Source organism: Cnephaeus nilssonii, assembly GCF_951640355.1.
Source record: "Cnephaeus nilssonii genome assembly, chromosome: 8".
In the NCBI taxonomy this organism is placed as follows: Eukaryota; Metazoa; Chordata; class Mammalia; order Chiroptera; family Vespertilionidae; genus Cnephaeus; species Cnephaeus nilssonii.
The window spans coordinates 37827798-37852289 of NC_137079.1; the positions used below are offsets into that span (position 1 = coordinate 37827798).

The following is a 24492-nucleotide window of genomic DNA, read 5'->3' on the forward strand; positions in this document are numbered from 1 at the left end:
TTAGTGATTATATTATAAAAGCTCAGACTTCTAAACAGTGTTGTTTCCAAGAGGGGTTTTCTCTTGATTTATTTGTTGTTGTTTTTTTGAGGGAAGCAAGGCAGATGGAAGAAAAAAAATTGCTTTGACATACATTGGCTAGTATGCTAATTGCTTTATGTGGGGCATTTGATTTCAGCCTCACAATAATATTGAGAGGTTAACATTCTTATTTAAAGGATAGAAATGTGGCACTAAAAGAGGTAAATATCTCTTTAGTGGTTGCATTATAAAAGGATTCAACTCAGGTCCTGCTTGCCATGATAGTTCTGAATATCAAAATCACAATGATCCATCATTAACTTCTTGAACTTCTTTGTATTTTCATCCTTTCTCTCAAAAAATATGAGCACAACACTTTGTAATTCTACAAGAGGAGTAAGGCAAATGTCATTTCTGGGGAGATTAAAGCTGTTTCAGTAAAGGAATGAGTCACTATGTCTATTTTCCTTTGTATAATTTTTTTCTTCTATAACTGTTCATTATCTAAATACATCAATATTCCCGTTCTTATGTGCTATTTTAAAAAATGAGAAATATATTAATATAGTGTGCTTAATAAACATGTGCTCTTGTTCTTTGGAGAGATGGTGTACTTACCTTACCCGATTCAGAGTAGAGCTCAGGCACCCAGACTCCTGGGTTCAAACGCCCAGTTCTTGCTGTGTTATCCAAGACTTTGGCAAGTTAGAGGGTTCTCTCATTGTCTTAGTTTTCTCTTCTCTTTAAAGGTGATAAAAGATAATGATTCTATCTCATGAGGTTCTTGTAGAGTTTAAAAATGTGCAAATATATGGGAAGTTATTAGAACAGTGTGTGGTGCACAGTGAAGAATCAGTGTTTGTTAGTATTATAAGTTGATGAGGTGCAGTAGATAATATAATACATAATTCACAGTTGGGACATTAAGAAGAAAACCTGGCAACTGAACTGATTAAATATAGCACTTACATTTTGTTAAAATATTGCTGTTGCGGTATTATTTTAATAGCAAAAGTTAGAGGTAACCGGAACCTAAACATTAGAGAAATAGTGAAACAGTTAAGCTTATATATGGTGGTAGCTACAAAATACCATGTTTCCTCCATAATACGTTCCCACATAAATGTAATATATGGAACATTTTATAAATAAACTATTTCTATATATCTATGTATCATCTATCTATCTATCTATCTATCTATCTATCTATCTATCTATCTATCTATCTGCCAATACATATATACACACATAAAGGACTGGAACCATGTACAGATATATGATACCTACTTATAATAATCTCTTGATAAATGATCATGGGTAATTTAGTTTTTCCCCCAATATTCTCCCACAAGTTCCTAATATTTTATAGTCATAAAATGCCACTGAAATACAACTGAAGAATTAACCCAGTCAGTATATAAACCACACAATCTACACTAATAAAAGAGAAACATGCAAATTGACCATACCTCTGCTATGCCCACAAGCCACACCCACCAGCCAATCAGGAGCGAGTATGCAAATTAACCCAACCAAGATGGCTGCGGCCACGGAGCGAGCAGGAGGCTTGGGTTTCCCCGGCAATGGAGGAAGCCAAGCTTTCCGCCTGCTCTGGCTGGCGCTAGCCTCCGCTCAAGGCTACAAAGTTTCAATTATAGAAGATAAATAAATCCCAGATACCAGGGCCTCTGCTTGGGTTGCCAGGGGGTGTGGCCGACCTGCAAACCACCACAGGCCCCTCGCCCAGGCCACCCCACGCCCCAAGGGAACCCCCACCCTGATCCGGGACACCCTTCAGGGCAAACCAGCCGACCCCCACACGTGCACCAGGCCTCTATCCTATTTAATAAAAGAGTAATATGCAAATTGACCATCACTCCAACACACAAGATGGCTGCCCCCATGTGGTCAAAGATGGCTGCCCCCATGTGGACACAAGATGGCCACCACAAGATGGCCAGCAGGGGCGGGCAGTTGGGGGCAATCAAGCCTGCAGGGGAGGGCAGTTAGGGGTGTCCAGGCCGGCAAAAGGAGGGAAGTTGGGGGCGACCAGGCCTGCAGGGAAGGGCAGTTGGGGGGGGGGCAGGCCTGCAGGGGAGAGCAGTTGGGGGGGACCAGGCCTGCAGGGGACTTCAGACGTGCCCTCTGTTTGTGTGGGGGCTCATGGCACCTTCCATCATTACTCCCTAGAACAGATGGCACCAGCCCTTCTTGATGTGGTGGAATATGATTCCTTCTTTTATAATTATTGTTTGCTTTCAATCATTTAGCTTAAAATTAACAAATGAACATTATGATGGCAGTAGAAAGGGATTTGGTGAGTAATACATACACTGGAGTTTAAAGAAATATTTTTACACTAAATATGTAGAGTGCAGTTTACTTTTGTGGTCTCATGTCTAAAATTCTTCATTTTAGAGTATCTTGATTTTATTTTCTGAAGGAATGATGTATTTTGAGCCTATGCTCAGCCAACCACTGTTTAGACTACCCAGTCTGCTGATGAAATTCATTAGCTTATAAAAACTAATTTTATGGTTAGAAACTGATGTCAATATATATTGCTGTTTTGCTCACTCTTATCTTACTATACGTTTCTAGAATTTTTAACTTGTCCATTACTCATTCTCTGATGGCAAACCCTTTAGACTCAAAGAAGACTGCTGATTAGCTCTGTAATTTTTCACAAACTGTTTTAGCATCCACGCCTTCATTTCTTCCTCCCTGAAGAATCAAGCTCTTCAGAACCCTTAGCCCATGGCCAGGAAGCCTCTTTTAATGGGCTGCAGACGTGGTATATCTAAGCGGGACTTCAGCTGCATTTGTGTTATTTCATTAGAATTTATTTATGGAATATGGTGGCTGAGACACTTCAGCTGAATGATGGATGGGCTCCCACTTTGACTGAAGTTCTTAAGAGGGCTCTTCAGAGACCATTCTCGGCCCCAGAGGAGCATTTATTCTAAGGGTCACATTTGGTTGTCGGCCAATCACTTTGCAAAGTAAATTGAGCAGATGTGATCCCAGCTGTGCGTCATTTGCAGTCTCAATCAGATAATAATGACCTGGACAGGGATAGTAAGGATGTAAATTTAAAAACATGCATGCATTAAATTAGATCAGTTATATATGTAGGCTATGAAGTCACTGAGTGCAGGATCACTTCTCTGGGTTCATACTAGCCAATGCAAACATGTGTCAGAGAAGAGTTTGAAGAGCTGAAACGTTAGTGAAAAGGGGTATTCAGCATTTGGCTGTCTTCCCTGGGTGAGATCTGGTAAATGATTGCGGGTATGAAAGTTCTCCTGGGATCCTCTCCTATGTGAGATGCTCTCCAGCAGGATAATGGGAGGCAGCAGAGCAGAGCCTGGGGCTGGCCTCCTGATACTCCCTAGAGCTCTTCCTGGTCCCTCCCCCTGGGACAAGGAAGAGTGAGCCTGCAGGCTACATGTTCTACTGCGAGTTCAGTTTATGAGGAGTCTTCTAAATAACCCCAGCTGGCGTGGCCTGGGACCCACATGCTGCTTCCACATGTGATGTAGGGCACTGAGTCCATTGGACATTCCTCAGAGGAGGCAGAGGAGTCTCCCCTATGGGATAATGAGTGCATTGATTTTTTCCAAGTTTTGAATAACTTTCTGCTTAAACACAACTTTAGGATTAAAATGGAATGTATACATTTAAGGCAAATAGACATTGTGATTGTTTAAAAGAGGTTGTGTAAAGTCAGTAATGATTTCTAAAATAGATTTTCTTGACAGTCATTCTAAAATAGAATTTCATCAGCTACAATCTCTCTGTTGTCTAGCATCTGTTTAAAAATAAGGTTGGTAAATTGGCCATATTCTGGTAATGTGTCAGTTGATAAAATTAATCTATAAAAATAACTGTATAGATAAAGTAATTGACTTTAAAAAATGAATAAAAAAGACTGGCAAAGTATTAACCCTTGCCTCATCTTTCCAGGTTGATAGGTCTTTAGAAAGCATCATTAGGTTCATAATCAATATTTCTTGACTTCCATTAATTTTATAAGGGTGGTAATTAGCATAGATACCAGTAAACATGCCACCAAATTATTCAAAGTCACATTATCCTGTTATTAATGGCTACACTAAGGTCTTGTAACTGCTAATTCTTTTCATCACTCACTGTCAACTTTAAAATGTCTTGTTAGTAACAAAACACATCATTCATGTGTTTCTAGGTGCTTATATAAGACGTTGCTTAAATAAAAATTTTTTTCTAAAATCACTAACGGCCAAATACATAGATTTCTTTGCAGAATTTTAGAAAAAAATTGACTATGTATGCCATGACAATTACGGTATGTGTTTTTTAAGCAACTTGCATGATGCACCAGAGGCTTTAAAATGCTTCTCCAAAGAATAAAGAATTCTTTGAACTGATGGTGAACAAACAGTATTCACAGAGCTGCGGAATTTTTGTTTGATGGCCTGCAGCAAATGTAATAGACTATAAGAAAGGCTCCACAGTCTAAATATGTCAGTAGTTTGGTGGAGATTCTAAGAGATCTTTGCTGAAGTGCTTTTGATTTAGTGACAATGAACTATACATATAACCAGAAAGCCCTCCTTAGTAAGACTCAGGAGTTAAGGTAAAAGCACAATTATTGAGACCTCATCTGTGCAATGGTATTCACTTGAATTATCCCATGCAATCCTCAGGAAAACCTGGAATTTCCATGTTACCAATGGAAACTATTAATCAGATTGCATAATTTGCTGGAAACTATTCTATCAAGACTGACTCCAAAGCTCATTATAATTTTATATCCTATTAGAGGCTCAGTGAGCACAAAATTGTGCGCAAGTAGCTCGCTTCCTCTTGCCTCAGCTGGCCACCCTGCCCATCGCCGCTCATAGCTCTCCGCCCCATCTGCCACGAGAGCTGCTGCTTGTTTGGTCCATCATGGCCATGGGCCTTTTATATAAGAGATAGTACTTCTTAATATTAGTATATTCCACTTTTGTCTTCGTATAGTAGTAAGATTGTAGCTCAAGAAGTATGTATGATGCAAGTTGTTTTTTTACTGTTCATTTCTCTTCAATTCAATTTGATAATATGTTGCTTTAAAAATTTTTTTTAAAATATATTTTTATTGATTTCAGAGAGGAAGGGAAGGGAGAGAGAGAGAGAGTGAGAGAGAGAGAGAGAGAGAGAGAGAGAGAGAGAGAGAGAGAGAAAGAAACATCAAGGTTAAGAATCATTGATCAGCTGCCTCCTGCACGCCCCCTACTGGGGATTGAGCCTGCAACCTGGGCATGTGCCCTTGACTGGAATAGAACCTGGGACCCTTCAGTTCACAGGCCAATGCTCTATCCGCTGAGCCAAACCAGCTAGGGTGATAATATGTTGCTTTTATACATGAACAATCAGTGGTCTCATTCTGTCATTTTTACTATCCCAGTCCAGGTCATCATTTTCTGTTATACTGTAAATGACACACAGCTGGGATTATGTCTGTTCAATTCACTTTGCAAAGTGAATTTAGAACAATTGAAATTTAATATACAAAATGTTTTAAAAATAATTCTTCCTTTTTATTAGTCTTGGGATGATTTTAAAGGAACTTAAATTGGAGGCAGAGGAGTTTACTGGGCTAGGCAGAGGTGGAAATTGGTAAGGGAACTCTAATTTGAGGATCCAGAATTTGGACTCAAATCATAAGACAGGACTTTACAAGTACCATTTTTAAAACTAGGCCTTCATCAGTCATAGAAGTCTGAGACAGAAAATCTGTATCTGGTGTTCTTTGCAGGAATACCTGTTCATGTAAGCCTTTGGAATTATTAGCAGTTACTCCAGTGGAATGCTTGCATGTGAATGTTTACCTCATTACTCTCAAATTCATGTTTATCTTCTTTACTTTTCAAATATTTCCAATGTTATTTTAAATGGAAGTGTTAGGGGGGAAATCCAGTGTTAAATGAAACATTTTCAGAAATTGTGAAAAAACAAGTCCTTAATAGCACCTAGTCTAGACATCATGATTTAAATTCATTTGATAGTATATTTTGCATATTTCCTAAATAAAAAAATATCAAAGATGAATCATTTGTAATATAAGACTGACCGAAGAGATGTGTGTCAAGAGTCAGATGAGTGGCTTCTGCAAGATATCATAGAAAGTATTACCTATAAGGTCACACCATGAAGAAAATAGTTAATCCTTGTGCAAAGTATGGAGTTATTAGGAATAAATGAAAGAACCAAGAAGGGAGGAAAAGAGCAGAGAAAGAAACATTTAGTTGAAAGAGGTGTTAAAACTGGACCTGCACCAAAAGAAAGGAAAGGTGAAGAATTTTAAGATGAGTAAAGCATTTCCTGTGCATTGAAACACAGATTGACTATAAATAAAGTATTAAAAATCACTATGGCCGAAACCGGTTTGGCTCAGTGGATAGAGCGTCGGCCTGCGGACTCAAGGGTCCCAGGTTCGATTCCGGTCAAGGGCATGTACCTTGGTTGCGGGCACATCCCCAGTAGGGGGTGTGCAGGAGGCAGCTGATCGATGTTTCTCTCTCATCGATGTTTCTAACTCTCTATCCCTCTCTCTTCCTCTCTGTAAAAAATCAACAAAATATATTTTTTAAAAAAATCACTACGATTGCAGATTAAATTTCAGATGTTCTAAACTGGTACACAGAAAATACCTGTTATTAAAATTAAGAGACCGAGAATTGAGAATGTAACTAATTTTTACTTCATTCCTTAGATAACAAAATTTACCTTTCAGCAAACACAATGCTTACCTTTATTATGTGGCATAAATGAATGCCTGTAGTCATTTTGGTGGTAGGCCGTACTGAATCTTAGGAAAGGCACATCTGAACAGGTGGTGAGTCTTCAGATTTCCTCTCAGTGAAGGCTATGCACAGAGAAGGAAATTGCATGTTGTGGATTAATTCTGCCTCATGCTGCTATTTCTTTTTCTCGTGAATTCTATTTCCTATAAACACCATTAGTTGAAGGATCAGTGGTTTGCTATTATTAGCCAAGTTAGGTATATTTTATAGTATTCCTGTCCAACAGTTCCTCAGCAGGGGTTTGAACTACACCATATGTCCAGTATTGCTACATTTTTTTTCAAGATAATACAATGCAGTAAAGAACCATGTAGTTCCTTCAGCTAAGGGGAAAGAAAGTCTGCCTTTTTCTAAGGTTAAACATGGGATGTAGCTCCCATGTCACTGGTTTTTATTTGTCTCTTGACAGGTACTAAGGTATGATTTCTGCAGTGACAAGCTAATCTGCTTTATTTTAAAAAAATGTACTTCTTTGAACTCAGATATATTTTTATTAGGTCAAAATAGATTTAAAACTAGAATATAAAAATATCTCAGATGAATTTCCCCCTTTATTTTAAAATAAGATGCATGTAGTACAGTGGTTGAGAGTGGGGCCCCTGTCTGTGTGACATAATTCCAATTCTGGCTGTACCATGCAATATCTGTGTGGCATTGGGCTAGTTATTTAACATTTCTGTGCCTCAGTTTTCACATTTCTAAAATGTACATAATGACGATGACTGCCTCTTCCTCTGCATAGTTTTGTGTGTGTATGTGCTTTTGTGTGAAGTAAATGCATTAACACTAGGAAGTATTTAGAATAGTGCTTTCTGTGTAGTGCCATTCAATAAATGTTAGATGACCTGGAGACATTTTTAGAGCTCATAAAAAGGATTTTATTTTACACTTGTAGTTTGCATGCTCATCCATGTAGTATGGGGTATACTAACAGAAATTGCCTTAACTGATGAGTTTACATATATCTCGTTGGACTCTACCTAGCACTTTGGGGGCTTTTTCTCTTTCTACTTAATTGTTTTCAATTTTATGCATATTTGTGCCTAACAAATTGTTTACTGACTGCTTCAAACCACCTTTTCTGTATGAGCCAACGTTACAATTGAAGTATGTTTTTCTCAGTTTAATGTTATTGAATATTTAATGAGAAGGTCTATCTCTCCAGATTGCTCTATTAGGTGATATGGCATAAAATCTGAAGCTTATCTCATCAGCCTAAAGGTTATCTCTATCTTTTTGGTGACTGATTAAACCATCTTCTTATTTATGAAGGGATAAAATTGGTTACTATGGTGAGTTTATCATTACACTTATAAGATTAGTCAGGCTTATGATGTAAAGATTTTTCTTAATTAAATATAGTATGTTGTCTCCCAAATATTTGAGTGATGTCAGGAATAATGATAGAAAATTTCTGATTACATTTGTAGCCTTTATTTATTTTTAATCTAAATGATTTAAATTGTAAAGTTAACATGTTAATTGCAAAAATGTTAGAATGACAGGTCAGAAATGAAGAATGAAATCATTCTGCCATCATTCTCTGTCTCCATCAGAACCTCTACTGAGATTTTTATATATATTCATATATATTATTCTAGACATTTTCCTGTATAAACGACATTGCATATGCAATGTAATAGCACCCATAATAACTTATATATAGTATTTATCTAGCTTGTTTTTCCCCTGTTTTGAAGTTATTTTATTATTTTTAAAAATCTTTATTGTTTAAAGTATTACATATGTCCCCTCCCCCCCATTGACCTCTCCAACCCCACCCCCTACCCCCCACCTTAGGCCTTCACCACCCTATAGTCTGTGTCCATGAGTTATGCATATACGCATATGAATTCATTGGTTCATCTCCCCCCTCCCCCCTCCCCCCTCCTCCCCGTCCCTTTGAGGTTTGATAGTCTGTTCGATGCTTCTATGTCTTTGGGTCTATTTTTGTTCATCAGTTTATTTTTGTTTTTTATACAAATGAGATGATAGTGTTCTCTTTTGACTTAAAACATCATGCAAAACTTTTCATATTAGTTAGTTTTAGAATTTACTGTTTTTCAAAGCTACACATTATTTCATTGTATGGATTATTATGTTATTCCACTAGCCATTTAGTTCCTCAGTGATTATTCCACTAACCATTAGGTTAGTTAATGATCAATGTGCCTGGATCTATGCTGGGTGCTTAGGGATGTAGTAACCAACAAGACAAATAGCCCTAGCCGGCTTGGCTCAGTGGATAGAGTGTCGGCCTGTGGATCAAAGGGTCCTGGGTTCGATTCCAGTCAAGGGCACATACCTTGGTTGCAGGCTCTTCCCTGGCTCAGGCCCTGGTCAGAGCTTGTGCAGGAGGCAACCAATCGATGTGTTTCTCTCACATCGATGTTTCTCTTTGTCTTTCCCTCTCCCTTCCACTCTCCTTAAAAAAAACACCAAAAAATCAATGGAAAAGTATCCTCGGGTGAGGATTAACAAAAACAAAATAAAACAAGACAAATAGATAGGTTCCTGTCCTCAAAGTGCTTACAGTTTTGTGCTTTTAAGGATGGGCATTTATATTGCTTTCATTTTTTTCACCATTACTTTTTCTTAATAATCATTTTCATTCCATTTACATTTATTGATTTCTTATGTGTGTTTGGTTCTATTCTGATGTCTTGGAATGCTGTATTTCATGATTTATTGCTTCCCTTCTAATCTTATTTTAGCAAAATTGACTACAATTTTGTTCTTTTTTGTGCTTTTGAGGACATAGAAAATGTTGACTAACCTAACCAGTTTCTTTTAGTAGTTTGCTTAATAGTGTCATATAATGAATTTGAATAACCATTTCTTGATTATTAACTTTATACAATTGGAAAATGAGAGCAGTGTTAAGTTTATATTTTCTTTTACTTCCTAATTTTAGTGTTTTACATTAATATTTTACATTACCAATGATTATATTTGTATTGTGTTTTGTAACCATAATTCTTATATTTACTTAGATCTAGTTTCTCATTTATATTGCTTTAGCACTAATCCTTCATTTTGGTTTATCACTTGGATGGAAATATATGTGTGTAATATATAATATTTATATGTATGATGTACACATTTTAAAAAGAATTGCCTATAGGTTCCTTATGCCCATGAATGTTTCAACATTCTTTTCTTTTGTCTATTTACTTGACTCAAAATCATAGCTGGGTATAAAATTTGGGAGACATATTTTTTTCTGTTAGAATTTTGTAGGCATTTTTTTCACTTTATTGCACATTGAAAGTTGGTGTGAAAATGTTTAAGTCCTGTGTGAAATACTCCTAATTGGCTTTTTCTGCATTACACTGTGCTAAGCAGTGTCAGGTTTTGGCAGTACAAAGATGGAAAAATCTCAGTCTCCTTTGTTGAGAAACAGAGAAGACTAAGGTATGGTTGAATTCAAAATTAGTTTTCTGGTTTATGGGTATTATTCTAACCCAATAGTTTTGATAGGAAGTTTGCTGTTTGCCTTGACATTTAGTAACTTTACCAGAATATTAAATGTTAATATTTTTGCATAATTTATTATAAATATAGCATGACTGTTTAATTTCAAATCATCCTTTATTTTAAGAAAGATTTCTTGCCCTGGCTGGGTGGCTCAGTTAGTTGGAGCATCCTCCCCTACACCAAAAGGTCTAGGCTTGATTTCCATTCAGGGCACACACCTAGGTTGTGAGTGTGATCCCAGGTCAGGGTGCACATGGGAGGCAACAAATCTCTCTCTCCCCCTTCTCTCTCTCTAAAAGTCAATAAAAGCATATCCTCAGATGAGGATAACAAAAAGATTTTTTTTTGGTTAAATCTTTTGATTTTTTTTCTGTTCCACTTTTTGTTCATTTCAGGAATATCAGTTTAACACATTTGAATGTTTTTATCTTAGGTAGCTGTTATTTTCTCTTCAGTGAGTTTATACTTTTATTTTTATTTTGTGTGATTTGCTTTTCAAGCCTGTCCTTTATGTTTCTTACTGGTTTCAACATTATGTATTCTACTCTTTGCTGTAGATTTCTATTGAAAATGGCAGTACTGATATTTTAAATTTTCTTTCCTAAAATTGGTCTGTTCACTTTTTATCTTTGTTTGTTACCTTTGATCTTCCTTTTATCTCTTTGATCTATTTTTAAAATTCTTTGTCAAGTATCCACATATCATCTGGTTTAAATTTGCTTTTGCTTATTAGGGGCAGTTCTGTGATCTTTGACATATTCTCTCTCTCTCTCTCTCTCTCTCTCTCTCTCTCTCTCTCTCTCTCTCTCTTCTATATTCTTTCTTTGAAATGAGCAGATCACCCACACAGAGCATTAGGCTTGTTGTTATTGAGCATTTAAATCACTTGAGTTTTATTTTGTAATTTAGTGTTTGTTTATCACTCATTTGCTGAATCGGGTCAGTGACTACAGGGAGGAGTGAACCTCTCTCTTCTGCCCTCCCAACTCTCTCTTGAACAGTTTCTTGGCATTAGCAGTTTTAATGGGAAAAAAACCTCAGTGGCCAATGTGTATAATTCTTCTTTAGTCCAGTCCCTTCTGCTGTTCTGAGGAGTGGAAGTTGAGCTTGGTCCTTCTCAAGTAAAGGATCACTAAGTAGGACTTTTTGAAAGTATGACTTACTTTTAAGAAATTATCATCTTGATCAAGATATAGAAAAATATGAACTGCCCACAATTTATTTTCTCATTTTATCCCAATTCTGTTGTATTTTACAATAGGTTTCTTAGTCTGTTTTTTAGGGTTGCTATAGTTTTCTAATTTTGTTGTGATTGCAATTATGTCTTATTTTTGTTCTTATTAATTTTTTTATGTAAGTGACAATGCAGGGAGTAAACAAATGTTTTTGTTTGTATATTTACCAAGAAATCTCATTGTTTTTCTCTAGAAAAGGCAGTTGAAGTATTTGTATTATATATTTCCAAACAAGCGGTAAATCAAAATATGTTCTATATGAAAGATTAGTGCTGAATCAGTATAAATGAACAACTAGATCTAAGTAAATATGGTAGTGTGTGTATGCATATAGTTCTCAGAGACAAATTTACATATGTATATTTCTGGATTCTTATTTGATTCTCTCCTTACCAGCTATGGTTCTTCTATTTATTTATTTAACTTTCTTAGTCTTAAGAGGATAAAAATTCCTACTTACCTTATAGGACTATTTTGTGAGAATCAAGTAGAATACAACATATCAAAGTTTTGAATGCTACCATTTGCAATGCATATATCAGATATAGTCAATATTTATATTATATATGGGAACGTTTTCCATTTTATATATGGAAAAAATTCAAGTCATAACTTACAGACAACAATAATAGATTTGCTTTCTGCTTGCATTGTTTCCAGATGAGCTCCTATTTTTTTTAACTAAGCATTATAAACAGAAGAACATACTTACATGTTAGTGCTTGCAGCTATTCTCCCTTTAACCTCACCTTCCTCTGTGTTTGCTAAAAGAGATAATGAACCTGCTAGTTTTGTTTCTGAATAGTTGCAAAGCAGAAATGCTGATGGAGGGAACTGAAATGGGGTTGAGGAGTTTGTACCAGAAAGAGCCAATGTTTACTTAACAGAAAAAAAAATAATAGAGAAATGCAGGGTGGTGAAGACTTCATTTTGCAGGGAGACTTTGCGAATGGGAGGGGAAGAGATAAAAGTTATTTAAAATTATTTTGGTTATGGATTTGGCTTTTTAAATGTTTCAAAAGATGCAAGTAAACATTAGAACTATTTTTAATACTTTGATGTGAGGGACTATGTTCTTTTGTGATTCTGAAAGAATGACTTAGGGTTTATGCAGGATGCCTTTCCTTTTCTCCTCCCATCTCCCCTCACCTCTTCATCCTGCCCTGGGAGGCTGATACTGACCTTTGATGAATGGGGAGCATCAGCAAGCAACTAGCAAGAGAGAGAAGAGTGAGGCTTGGGACTTATTCCTCACACTGTCTTCCTGAATGCTCAGTGTGGGCCAGCTGGGTCCCTTGACCAAGTCACAGGTTCTGTGAGGGTGTCCCTCTGACTCCAGGTTTGTATAATCATTCACTACCTTGCCCCTTTGACTCAGGTGTGTTGCTCCCTGGCCCCCACCTTTAGCTCCAGGGTAGTTACCATCCCTTGTGGTTTCTGTACATCCTACCCAGACTCTTATAAACAATTCCTTTATAAACCCCCTTCTCAAATTACCCAATGTAAGTGTATAGTTCTCTGCTGGAACCCTGAATGATACAGGGCCATGTGAGGCCCTTAGACTTAATTTGGTTTATATAAGTATTTTTGTAGTGTCTAAAATCCACCTAGAACAAACACAGATGGCCTGGGGGCCATATAGCTCAATCATTTGACATAGGCAGCAAATTATTTTTGGCCAGCTTTTATGCTTTAAATGGAAACCTACATAATATTATTTTATCAAGTAAGAGAACTGGAAGTGTGCCTCCATGTCAATTGTAGAGGCTAGTTTTAGGGAAAGAGAAGAAAGGCTGTAAACCTTTTTTGAGCATCAATTTTGTGTTGATATCAGTGCTCAACATTTCATTATCCTACGTAATCCTAGTAAGACTCTCATACGAAAGGTATTTTTCCTTCATTTTATAGATGAGTATAGTGAAGGTTAGACAGTCTTAAGTTGCTAGTCCAATGCCTTAGAACTGGTAAATAGCAGAGCTATGATTCAAACACCAAAAGTTGGTTCTCCTAACCAGCTGTATCTCAGAAGTACATAGGAAGCTCTTTGAAAAATCCAGATTGCCAGAATTACCCCAGGTCTGCTGGAAAAATCTTTTGGGGTTATATGGGAACTTACCCTTTAAGATAAATAGTACATATATAAGTACTATATGTATATATATACATATATATTCTTATAACCATATGTATGTGTTTATAACTTCATATACATCTTGTAAGTATATAGGTACATAGATTGATGTTTTTATAAGCAACCAATGGCCCAGTGATTCTGATACGCAGCCATGTTTTGAAAGACTGAGCCAAAGCTTCTGATTTATTCTGCTTTAATATTACAATGAATTTTTATTTTTAAAATTTGAACTTTATGTTATTACCTTAAGCTAAAACACATACTACAGAGTAAATTATTTCACCATGTAAGAGTGTTTATTGCAATGTTTCATTTGAGTTTAGAATAAAAAAAATATGAATTTTAGTAATAGTTTATAAATTAAAGACAATATTATATCCAAAAGCACTTTACTAGAAACATTTTTATCTCTACTAATATTTATTATCTAAAAACAGAATGTTATTTCAGATTCCATAGAAATATATGGGGTCTAACATATCAATACTGATAAAGTTAAAAAAAAAGATGTTAGTATATATTTTAGTAAAAGTTCACATAAAATGAGAATACTGGAATTTATTAACCTCATAATCTCTCTCCATAATCTATATGCACAATAGATATTATCTTTATTATGAATGCCTCTTAATTTTTTTAAGTGAAAAAGAAAACATGATATATAAACCCTTAGCACTTGGGACAGAATCTTAGTTTTTTAAATCAAATCTTACTATGTAATTTTTCACTGTTTATCCTTCATTGCCCTATCTTGAGAATGATGATAAGTCCATCTTACATAATCTCAAAGAAATATCTATCAAATCTACTACTTAAAAATGAATAACTGATTACTAAGAGGAATGAAAACACAGATATAGTACAGGTAAAAAAATGAACCATTGAGGGCTCATGAACAGTTCAAAAACTAATGGAAATGTGTTATTTCTGAGTGCTTGATACCTAACATATGCCTACCTCTTAATTGTTATAATTGTCTATATTGGATCATTGTTACTTGATATAATAAAAGAAGGCATAAAGCTTTCTTAGAGATACATTTACATAAAACTATCATAAGTAATCCCCTGTGCTAGGAATTTTACAAAGACTATCTAAATCAGGGTTGGGGAGTGTCCTTGATCTGGCCCTGAAATACCTTGATCTGGCCCTGCCAAGGCATTAGGGGTGAGTTAATTAAATGTTTGACCAAATATAGCAGGCTAATTTTTAAGTTGATAAATTTGTATGGCCTGCAAATGATGTTATAAATATCCAAATGGTCCTTGGCAGAAAAAAATTCCCCACCTAAATGATCTAAATGAACAACTACCTATTCAGAGACAGTAAGGCTGAAAGATTCTTAGCAACAGGGATTATACCACCATTTTCCTATATATAGATTCTCGAAGGGACAGAATGCGCAAGGAATCAGAAGTAAAACTTCTTTGAATTTCATCACTTGAAAGGGAGGTCTAAGAAATAATAGGTAGTAAATAGTGATTTTGAATGTTTCTATTTTAGATGGCAAATGACTGCTTCTGAAAAGTTTTAGTGTGTTTAACCTAAATATTTCATCTTAAGTATTTTAATTGTTTATTGTTTAATGTATAAACCTCAAAATACTTTATCTTAAGCATTTAAAATATTAAAATGAGTGCAAGTATTTTTTGCACTTTTATGAGGAGCAGTTTTCCCCAACTTTGTGATACTAAAGATTAGCATTTGCTTTAAAATGTTCAAATCTAATTGTCCAGTGAAATTTGCCCAGGCCTCAGCTACAGCTGGTACTGAGGGAACACATGAGCCACCTGCTTCTAGGGATAATTAGGCAGCCGATCACCAGGGGACGGAAATGGATATCAACCCTCCATGTCTCCTGGTACCCCTCACTGATGAAGCTGTTCATGTCATCAGTGCATCATGTTGGACGATCACACCGACGAAGCCAAGGGCAGAAAGACTCCTCCACGTCCCGGACTCAATAAAACCTGATAGTTATACTTGATTTTTGGGGAATAATCTCTTCTTTATTTTGAAGTTTGACAGGAAAGTTTATTTTGTTTCCAAAGCATTATAAAAATCCTTGAAAATCGACTAAGTGTAATTTGAATTCTAGGAATACGCTTTCAGATTTTTTTTTAGGTATGATGTACTTATAGAAAATATTGGACATTCAAAGCTTTCTGTTATTAAAGAACCATTTAGTTTGCATTTTTTGAAGCCTGCTGTCATCTTTCTTTCCCAGTTTGGGAGAAAGAGGGTAGTGTAACGGGTTATTTTGGAATATGCGAGACATATGCTGATGAGCTATAATTACATAGTGATATCTTGGGAACTGCTCTTTGGATGCTGTTTCCAGCTAATTTATTATTCTTTAAAGATGTTACATTTGGTTTTCACCCCCCCTCCCCATTTCTTTATAATTGGTTAACACTGCTATTGGTTTAAATATTTCAAAGATTTTTCTCTACAACTTGCAGCCAAGCTGAATTAAAAGTTGTTAAACCAGCCAAGGAGCTAAGGGTAAACCTCCTTAAATATTTCTCAAAATCTTCTAATTGCCTCATGCAGGACTTTTGCTTCGTTTTTGGTGCTTACTTGTGTCCTGTTGTACTGGTAAGACTGTCCCAATGGGTGGTCCCTTTGTCCTTTTCCTGAGGGATTGATGCTATTTCCCTCAGATACTGATCTAAAATAAAATTACATGAATTTTGTTTGTAAAAACAGTCTAAATTGTTCTCCCCCCCCCTCCCCCACGATATTTCTGAGTTTCTCTTATGAACACAGTCTTGGCCCCTGAGTATCTGACAATGTATTGGGAGGGAGACCTGAAAAACAGGGAATTACTGTAGCGGGTGCTATGGGAGCACCAGGAGGGGCCTCTTGCTTCTTTTGAGGAATTAGGAAAGGCTTCCTGGGGAAGTAACTGCTCGGCAGAGACATGGGATAAAGTAGGTGTCATTCAGAGATGGGGCAAGAGACAAGGAAAAACGTTGTAAGCAGAGGGATCAGCACATCTAAACATAAGACAGTGAGAAAGGACAGGATGCACTGGGGATACTGCAGGCTGCTGGGTACGAGCCAGGCTATTTACAGAATGTCTTCAAATATGGCCAGTTTACCTCTCAATTCCGGTGTTCATTCTACTTCTTGGCATCTGTCAGTGCCATGAGCATTAGTCACTGTGAAAGAGGGGAAACAACATTTTTATTTTTATTTGCCCTAGTATGCTGCAGTGAATCGGAGAAGAGAAACAACTGAAAGTTTGCAGTGGAAATGAAAACATACAGTATTGGTGATGCTCCCTTTGGGAATATCATTAAGGCTCAGCACAAAGTAGCTCAAGACAGGCCAGCAAACTGGCATCGGGCCATCATAGTGCCTGTAAGGATATCACTTTGCCCTACACTTAAGTATCTTCATTTGATACTCAGACTTTCTGTTTTCCAGAATGTGTGGTTGGGTTACCATAACCAATGGTGACCCAATTTATTTTGTACTTGAGATTTAGTTTTTACTTGAGAGATAAATAACTGAGGATTTGAGTGTCAATTACCCATACAAAAGGTAATTAGGCTTCAACTGGTGCCTTAGAAATAATTTGCCTAAAATTATTCTCTCTTCTGTTTTCCTCTCCTCGCCTGGCTCTTCCCTCTCTTCTTTCTTCTTTTAATTTCCTCCTCCTCTCCCTGCCCTTTCTTCTTCCCCTCCTTCTCTACTCTCCTCCCCTCTTCTTCTTCTCCTTCCACCTCCTCCCCCTTCTCTTTCGTCTTTCTTCTCCCTCCTCCTTTTTCTCCTCCTCCTCCTCTTCCTCTACCCCCACCCCCAGTGAAGGAAGATCTAGGGCATCTCTAGTGATGAACTCACACTTAACCAACTTGTAAATTAGAGCCCCCAGAAAAGGAAGGGCAGAGCAATCCTTGCAGAGAAGGTGAGAAATAGCTCCCTCTGCCTGGTGAAATCTGAGGAAGCAGCCACTACATTACATTTATGTTTTTAAAAGATGCAGAAAAAAATGCTCCTGATTTTTTTTTTTTCAGAGCAAAGACATGCAATGGGCACAATAGAAACATCATTGTATAAGATGTTCAGTGCTTTATCTTTTATCTTCTGTAATTCAAATTTCATTCATTCATTTATTCACTCATATAATAAACATTTATGGAGAACCTAGAACATCTGGGAGCTGTGTTAGGTCTGGGGGTTGTGAAAACAGAAAAGTTCTACCTTTAAGTAGCTGGGTTGGGGATAGGGCTTCCACAGGAGCAATACATCCAAGGACAAGCAAATAAGCAAATAGACATTAATAGTGGGATGGAATATGTGCTGTGAGAGAGGTATACACAGGTTGCTACAAAAGCAAGAAAAGAGTGTGTCTAGTAGAGACTGGAGCATTGAGGCCATAGGGAATTTTTTACAGATGAAGTTGTGCTAGATGAGCCTACAACAATTCGATTCGTTAAAGTTATCTGGGTGGAAGTGGGGAAATTGTGCTCACAAAGGGAAGTATGGTGCCCTCAGGAACTGAGTATTCAGTCTGTGGGAAAGAGTATGCATATTGATGAGTGGTGGTATCAACCTGGAGGTAGGCTAAGGCCAGATCCTAGGCAGGCAAAAGTATGTCATGCTTTGAGTTTTATCTGGAGAGTGTTAGGGAGCTACTGAAATCTTTCCAATAGTGGGGTGAGATAATTATATTTGCATTTCATGACAATTACTTTATGCCTTGGAGGCAACATTTATTAAATGAGCAGATGAATGAGGAAAATGGTTTCTAATTTTCAGATCATGTTCTGTTTTGAGAATATTAAAATTATCTCCAGAAAAACAAATTTCCAGGTAAAAACTATACCAATATGGTTGTATGAGGTACATCCTACACCCATGGATTACAGGTGGTTAAACTCTTAGCATTATCATTTTATGTTTAGTTTTATTACTTTTACTTCAATAGGATTTTTCCCAAATCTGCTTAATCATTAAATTTTTACATTAGCGTTCACATCCTCCATACAGTTAATGAAACCAAGAGCACATCCCTCACAAGTTCATGTGCAGTTTCTCGGACACTGTCCCCAGCATACAATGGGTGGAATAAATAATTTACTGAGACAGCTGTCACTTTGGGGGCACAGGCTTGGGGGATGCTGGAGTCATCCGTTTGCTGCCATATTCTTCCCATACACGCACAGTCCTCTGATGGAAGTACAAGGGAGCAAGAGATGGCGACTTCAGTAGAGGTTTGACAAGCAATAGGCAAGCTATTCGAGTCCTAGGCTAGCAGGCCAGTGTTTAGGGTAAGGGCACAGCCCTAAAAGGGAGCTAAGACAATACTGAGATGAGAGTGGCACCAGGAAGGAAGCAGTAGTCAGCGGGAGGGGTGAGAGGGCAGCGGGATCCATGGCTGCCCTGCTTCCTGCCCCCACCTCTGGGGCAGGTACAAGAGAAATGTGTTACCTCCTTGCTGTACCATCAGTGGGCTGAAATTGCCCTGTGCTCCTAGCTATAGGCATAACCGGCCGGGGAACTGGAGCAGGGAGGGACACTGGTGAACCCAACTTAAAGAGCTGGGAGGAAAAAAAAGAAAAGAGAAAACGAAAAGTGATCCCTCCAGAAACTCTGCAGACTAGTAGCTTCATCAAAAATTTTTATTTCTTGCATGAAGCTCTACCTTTCCTTGTGGCCAGGAACCAATTATGAAAAAAATGCAAGTATGGATGGAAAAAATACACATTTTCACAAGATAGGTAGTTGGAGACTCTATTGATTAGATATGCACATGAACATGAAAAGGAAAAAAGATGGCATTAAAACCATCAGTAAACTATTGAAATAGTCTACGTTCAGTAACTATCAAAATAATCTACTTATAGAAAAATGTTATTCTCACACTAACTGGTTTGGCTCAGTAGATAGAGCGTCGGCCTGTGGACTGAAGGGTCCCAGGTTCGGTTCCGGTCAAGGGCATGTACCTTGGTTGCGGGCACATCCCCAGTGGGGGACGTGCAGGAGGCAGCTGATAGATGTTTCTAATTCTCTATCCCTCTCCCTCTTCTCTGTAAAAAATCAATAAAATACATTAAATAAAAAAGAAAAAGAAAAATGTTATTCTGAAGACTTACTCTTAGGTATAATACATTTCTATCTGGTGGTGAGTATTTTTTTTCCTAATGGTAAATTATAAATATCCACCATCATGTACTCTGATACTATTGTCATGAAAAATATACCAATTTTAAGCCAGCCAATACTTAATTTTGCAATAACCTTACTGCATTTATTATTATGCTAATTACTATATAAGCCAATCCTCCCCTTTTCTTATATACCAGAAAACAAGTTCAAAACAAACCACTAAATTCAGATAGAGACATGTTAATCCCGTTTTTAAAAAGTTAAGGCAAATAAATGTTATTTCACTGGGAAAAATAACATTTATCTTTTGAACAAATTTTAAGTTTAAGCAACCTAAATTTAATTTATAAACCTGGTATTATGTAATACACAAATTACAATTAAATTATGTTCTATGTAGACTAATTTTATTGTATTACCAGCATTAACTCTTAATTTTATTTTAATTTATTTTTTATTAACCCTCAGCTTAGGATATTTTTTCCATTGATTTTTAGAAAGAGTAGAGGTGGGGGGAGAGAGAGAGAAACATCAATATGAGAGAGACCCATCGATTGGTTGCCTCCCAAACATGCCCATCGTTGGGGCGAGGATCAAACTATTGTGTTCAAGCATGAGCAATTCCTAGTAAGATACATAATAATTTAGAACATATCTTGAGGATGAAATAAGTTTTCCTTAAGACGTGAGAAATTTCAGGAGATGTGTTAACTCTTTGGAGCATCTAATACAGTAGTTCTCAAGTTAAGTTTGGGAAGCAGTACAGCAAAATTTGATGGATTGCTGGCACTTCTGTTTGGCCTTTTCTTTTACCTATTCTCAAAAGACCTTTGGGATATGTGTGATCTGGGTTTTTGATATTCTTTTCACTTTTTCCTGTGTTTTAGCAACTCATACCATTTCTTATGCTCTCAAATCAAAATACCACTCAGTAATAATTTGGAATTTGGGTGAGTGCCTTGCCCAAATCGAGTCCCATTTGGTAACTAAATGGTCTTGGATATTTTTCTCATCAATGAGTATATTTTCTTATCATTGTCGAATTCCAGTTTTATCTTCTAAAACCTACTTTCTCTATCAGAATCTGTCCCATATCAGTTATGTCTTATAAGGGTGGCAAAGGTTAGAAGACCCATGCATTGACATACCAAGAGTTACAGTTGTAGATGAGGGTACTCAGTCACAAGATTAGCCCTTTAGAAATTTGGCGATGGTGGGTAGTGTTTTCCTTTCTGCAGATGTAAGGTTCAAATCCAAGTAGACATATACTAAGTCACTTGGTCGTGGTCTTGGGTCTGCCAGCAGAAGTTTCTGAGACTCATGAAAGGCTGTGTTTCTTTATCTAATTATCCTCCAGAAGCTGAATTTCTTCTTTAAAGGGACATTCATTCCTTTTCCAAATGTTGCAGTAAAACCAGGTGGAAGAGAATGGTTTTAAAAGTTAGACAAAAAATAAAAAAGTACAAGTCTGGGATTTGGCCATTAAAAGTTATTTACAACAATGGGAGGGGGAAAAGAAAACAAGTTGTCTCACATTACAGACCTCCCCATAACCCCAAAGTCTAATACTTGCTTACCAAAGTCAAAAAAGAGACACAGTTGCTTCACAAGCTGGAGGTTTGAACTTGAGTAAGACATTTATAAAAACCTAGACAGGGCAGTGTCCTCCCCTAGCCCAGTTGCCTCTACGCACAGTATGAGACTAAAAACAGGGAAGGCTGGACACTCAGGGTTTAGGGGTGTAGGCACCCCATATCTGGCTCAGGGATTTGGGGAGTAAACAAAACCTACTTGGAAAAGAATTGGGGAGGGAACCAGCAATTGCCTCCTGTAGGGGTGGGGACAGGGAAAGAGGTAGGGACAGGGGCAGGGGCATTTCACATCACTAATCTAACTTGGGGAACTGCAAGGGACCATCTTCAACTGGCCTTAAGAGGAAGACCAGGTGGATGACGGGAGAATCCTCAGGAGGGAAAGGAGGAAAGGGAACGTGGCTGGGAGGGGGCAGCAGCCCCTTCCTTTCTGGGCACAGGAAGGCAGCCAGGGCACCAGGTCCAGGCAGTGACCTCACAAGGACAGCACAGTTTTTGCGGCTTAGAGATCACCCACCTGTCCCAACCCGGCTTCTCATTCTGCTCGCTGGCAGGTGTAGGGCCACTCTCTGGCCCCGAGGGAGTGGACAGCTCTGCAGCCTGGGGCCCTGCCTCCTCCTCTGTGTGGCCTCCCTTGGAGGCAGCGCTAGCCTCGGCCCCCTTGGCTTGGGGCTCCTGGCTCTCCGGGGCGGCGACAGCCTTCCCTTCCTGGGCAGTGCCTTCCTCACTGCAGGCACCCATCTCCCCCCGCTCCTGCTCTTCTTCCTCTGCGGGTGAGGAGGCAGACGACTCACCCCCACCCTCCTTTCGAGTTCTCTTGAAGGAGATGGCCACTCAATTTGAAAGGCTTCTTGAAAGAGAATTTCTTCTTCTTCTTGGGGGTCTCCTTGGGGGGCGGGTACATCCCCCTTGGCCTCAGGTCCCTGGCTAGGGGGTGCTGGCTCAATGGCATCACCAGTGGCCCCGGCCGGCCGCCTCTTCTGTTCCGTTCACAGGGGGCGACTCCCCTTCACCCTTGGGGTGTAAGTGTCCATTGCTTTTCACAGGGCCATTCTCCTGTCCGTTGGCCTTAGCGGGGGAAGCGCCTGCTGCCTCCTCGGGGGTCACGTCGCCCCGGGGAGCCTTGGAGCTCTGGCTGCCCATGGTGCAGGGGGGAGGGGGGGGGCGGGAAGGGGGGGTCTGCTGGGGGTGGGGGGCGCCCGGAGCCGCCCTGGGCTCACGCCGCAGGGGATAACTCGGTGGGGTCGGCCTGGCCCGCGAAGGGGTGGGGCTCGTGCCTTGAGGGGGAGAGGTATGGGGGAAACCGAACTGCACCCCCACTCCGCCGCCCAGCTCCGCACCAGAATGCCCCAGAAGCCGAATTTCTTGATGAGATAATTGTTTAAAACGTACCCAGGAAATTGCATTACTTTGGAATCTTGCCTTATTTACTAGCAAGGGTAAACCTTCTCCCATCACAGACCTTACTGATGATATTTCTATGAGTAGTGAGACAATTGTACATGATAGTCTGTTTTCTTTCCTGTTTTGTAATTCTAATTCACTTCCTTACAGGGATTGGTTCCCTTCTAACCCTGCTTTATTTCATTTCTCTTTGTTCTGTGTTTGCTTAATTGAGTGGAGCTCATCCCATCACTTTAGATTCCAAAATGACTCTTGCTGTGAAACAAGAGTTCACATTCTATCCCTTTGTAGCCTGGTCATTGTTCTCACCGCTCTCTTTCCATCACTTAAGAGGGGATCATTCTGTCCTTTTCAATCAGAAATACAGTGAAGGCCACCTCTGAATTTCCCTCTTTCATCGCTGCCTTCCTGAGACAGCAAATGATTCCCTTATGATTTGTAAGTCCCCTGGCCATTTCTTCTCATAAAATTTGAGTAAAATTGGAGCTTGAAAGGAGAGGAATGGAAGACCAGGATCAAGAGCAAATACACATATCCTCCCTTTGGCATCTGCCACTTAACTCCTTGAAATGGTGGCGAGGAGGTAAGAGGGTGGGTAAGACAGGTGTGGCCTAGTTCTGTTGCTTTTCTCTCTTCTTGGCACATGTTAAATCTCATACTTTTCTCCTGATGGTGCTTTTGTAGGCTTCCTCTCCCACAATTGCATTGACCTGGAACACATGCTTTTTTTATAGCCAGAGGTGGTCTCTTCCCAAACGCTAGACCACTGTACCTCCTGCTTCATTTTGCTGAGGTCTCCTCTTGCTCCAGGAGACTTACATGAATGGGGCCAATGCCTGCTTGCTCTCCTTTCTGATTCGGATCTGGTCAAAGAGAAGCACTTGTGCATCCCTGATGAGTTTGGGAGCTCCAGTTACTCTGGGTCTGTCTTTAAAAAGGATGGTTGACCCTTCTCCCAGCCCACAGTAATTGATTCTAGAATCCACTTAAGGTTTCTCATGAGGTGGAAGAAGGAAATGCTACCGTATTCTAACTCTGAAGAAATCCTTGATGTATCTTTAGTCTCACCAGAGAGTTCAAGAGGTATGGAAAAGATTCCTAGGGTCATTCTCTTCCTAAATACGGCTTAGGAATTGAGGGACAGGGAGGGTGTCCTCTATCCTTCTTGCTCATGTGGTTATCTGAGCAATACCAGGTTAGTGACTTGGTTTGAAATAGAGTCAGGGAAAAATGACTCCAACACCCGGGGTCATTTATTCCACCACAGAAGATACCTCTCCTCCCCCCACTGTTCTCATACCCTACTTTAATTTTCTCAATAGTTGGTGATTTTCATGCTCAGCCTTCATTCCTCACTGTCTACTCTGTTCTTGAGCTTCAGCTACTGCTACCATCATTCTGCAAAACTGCTCCCTGTAAGAGCATCACTTTCCCCCCCTGATGTCTAATTCATTTATCTTTCAGTACTCATGCTCTTTTGATTGTAACACCAGTATGCTCTCATGGTTCTCTCTATTTTCCTAACTAGTTCTCTAGAGTATCTCTTCTTTTCCTTGCTCCCACCTAAAGGAATAACACAAGGACAAACTCTCAGCCCTTTGTGAGTCTTCCTACCATTCTTGGGAATTTCCTCCATTACAATAGATAATAAATCTTCCTCTTGGGCCTTGTGCTCCTAGCTT

At 38.6% G+C, this 24492-nt stretch overlaps 1 protein-coding gene and 1 pseudogene across 3 annotated transcripts in view; one reads left to right on the forward strand and one right to left on the reverse strand.

Annotated features, from left to right (window-relative positions):
- The window catches only part of FGF14 (fibroblast growth factor 14), a gene marked incomplete at both ends in the record, with an annotated part of 587184 nt that overhangs the window by 131350 nt on the left and 431342 nt on the right, over positions 1-24492 (forward strand). The gene's annotated exons all lie outside the window — the stretch shown is intronic.
- Positions 279-22553, reverse strand: LOC307104426 (MARCKS-related protein-like; annotated as a pseudogene). Its single transcript has 2 exons — positions 21924-22553; positions 279-435 (listed from the first exon to the last, which is right to left on the reverse strand). The product of its transcript is annotated as an MARCKS-related protein-like (transcript).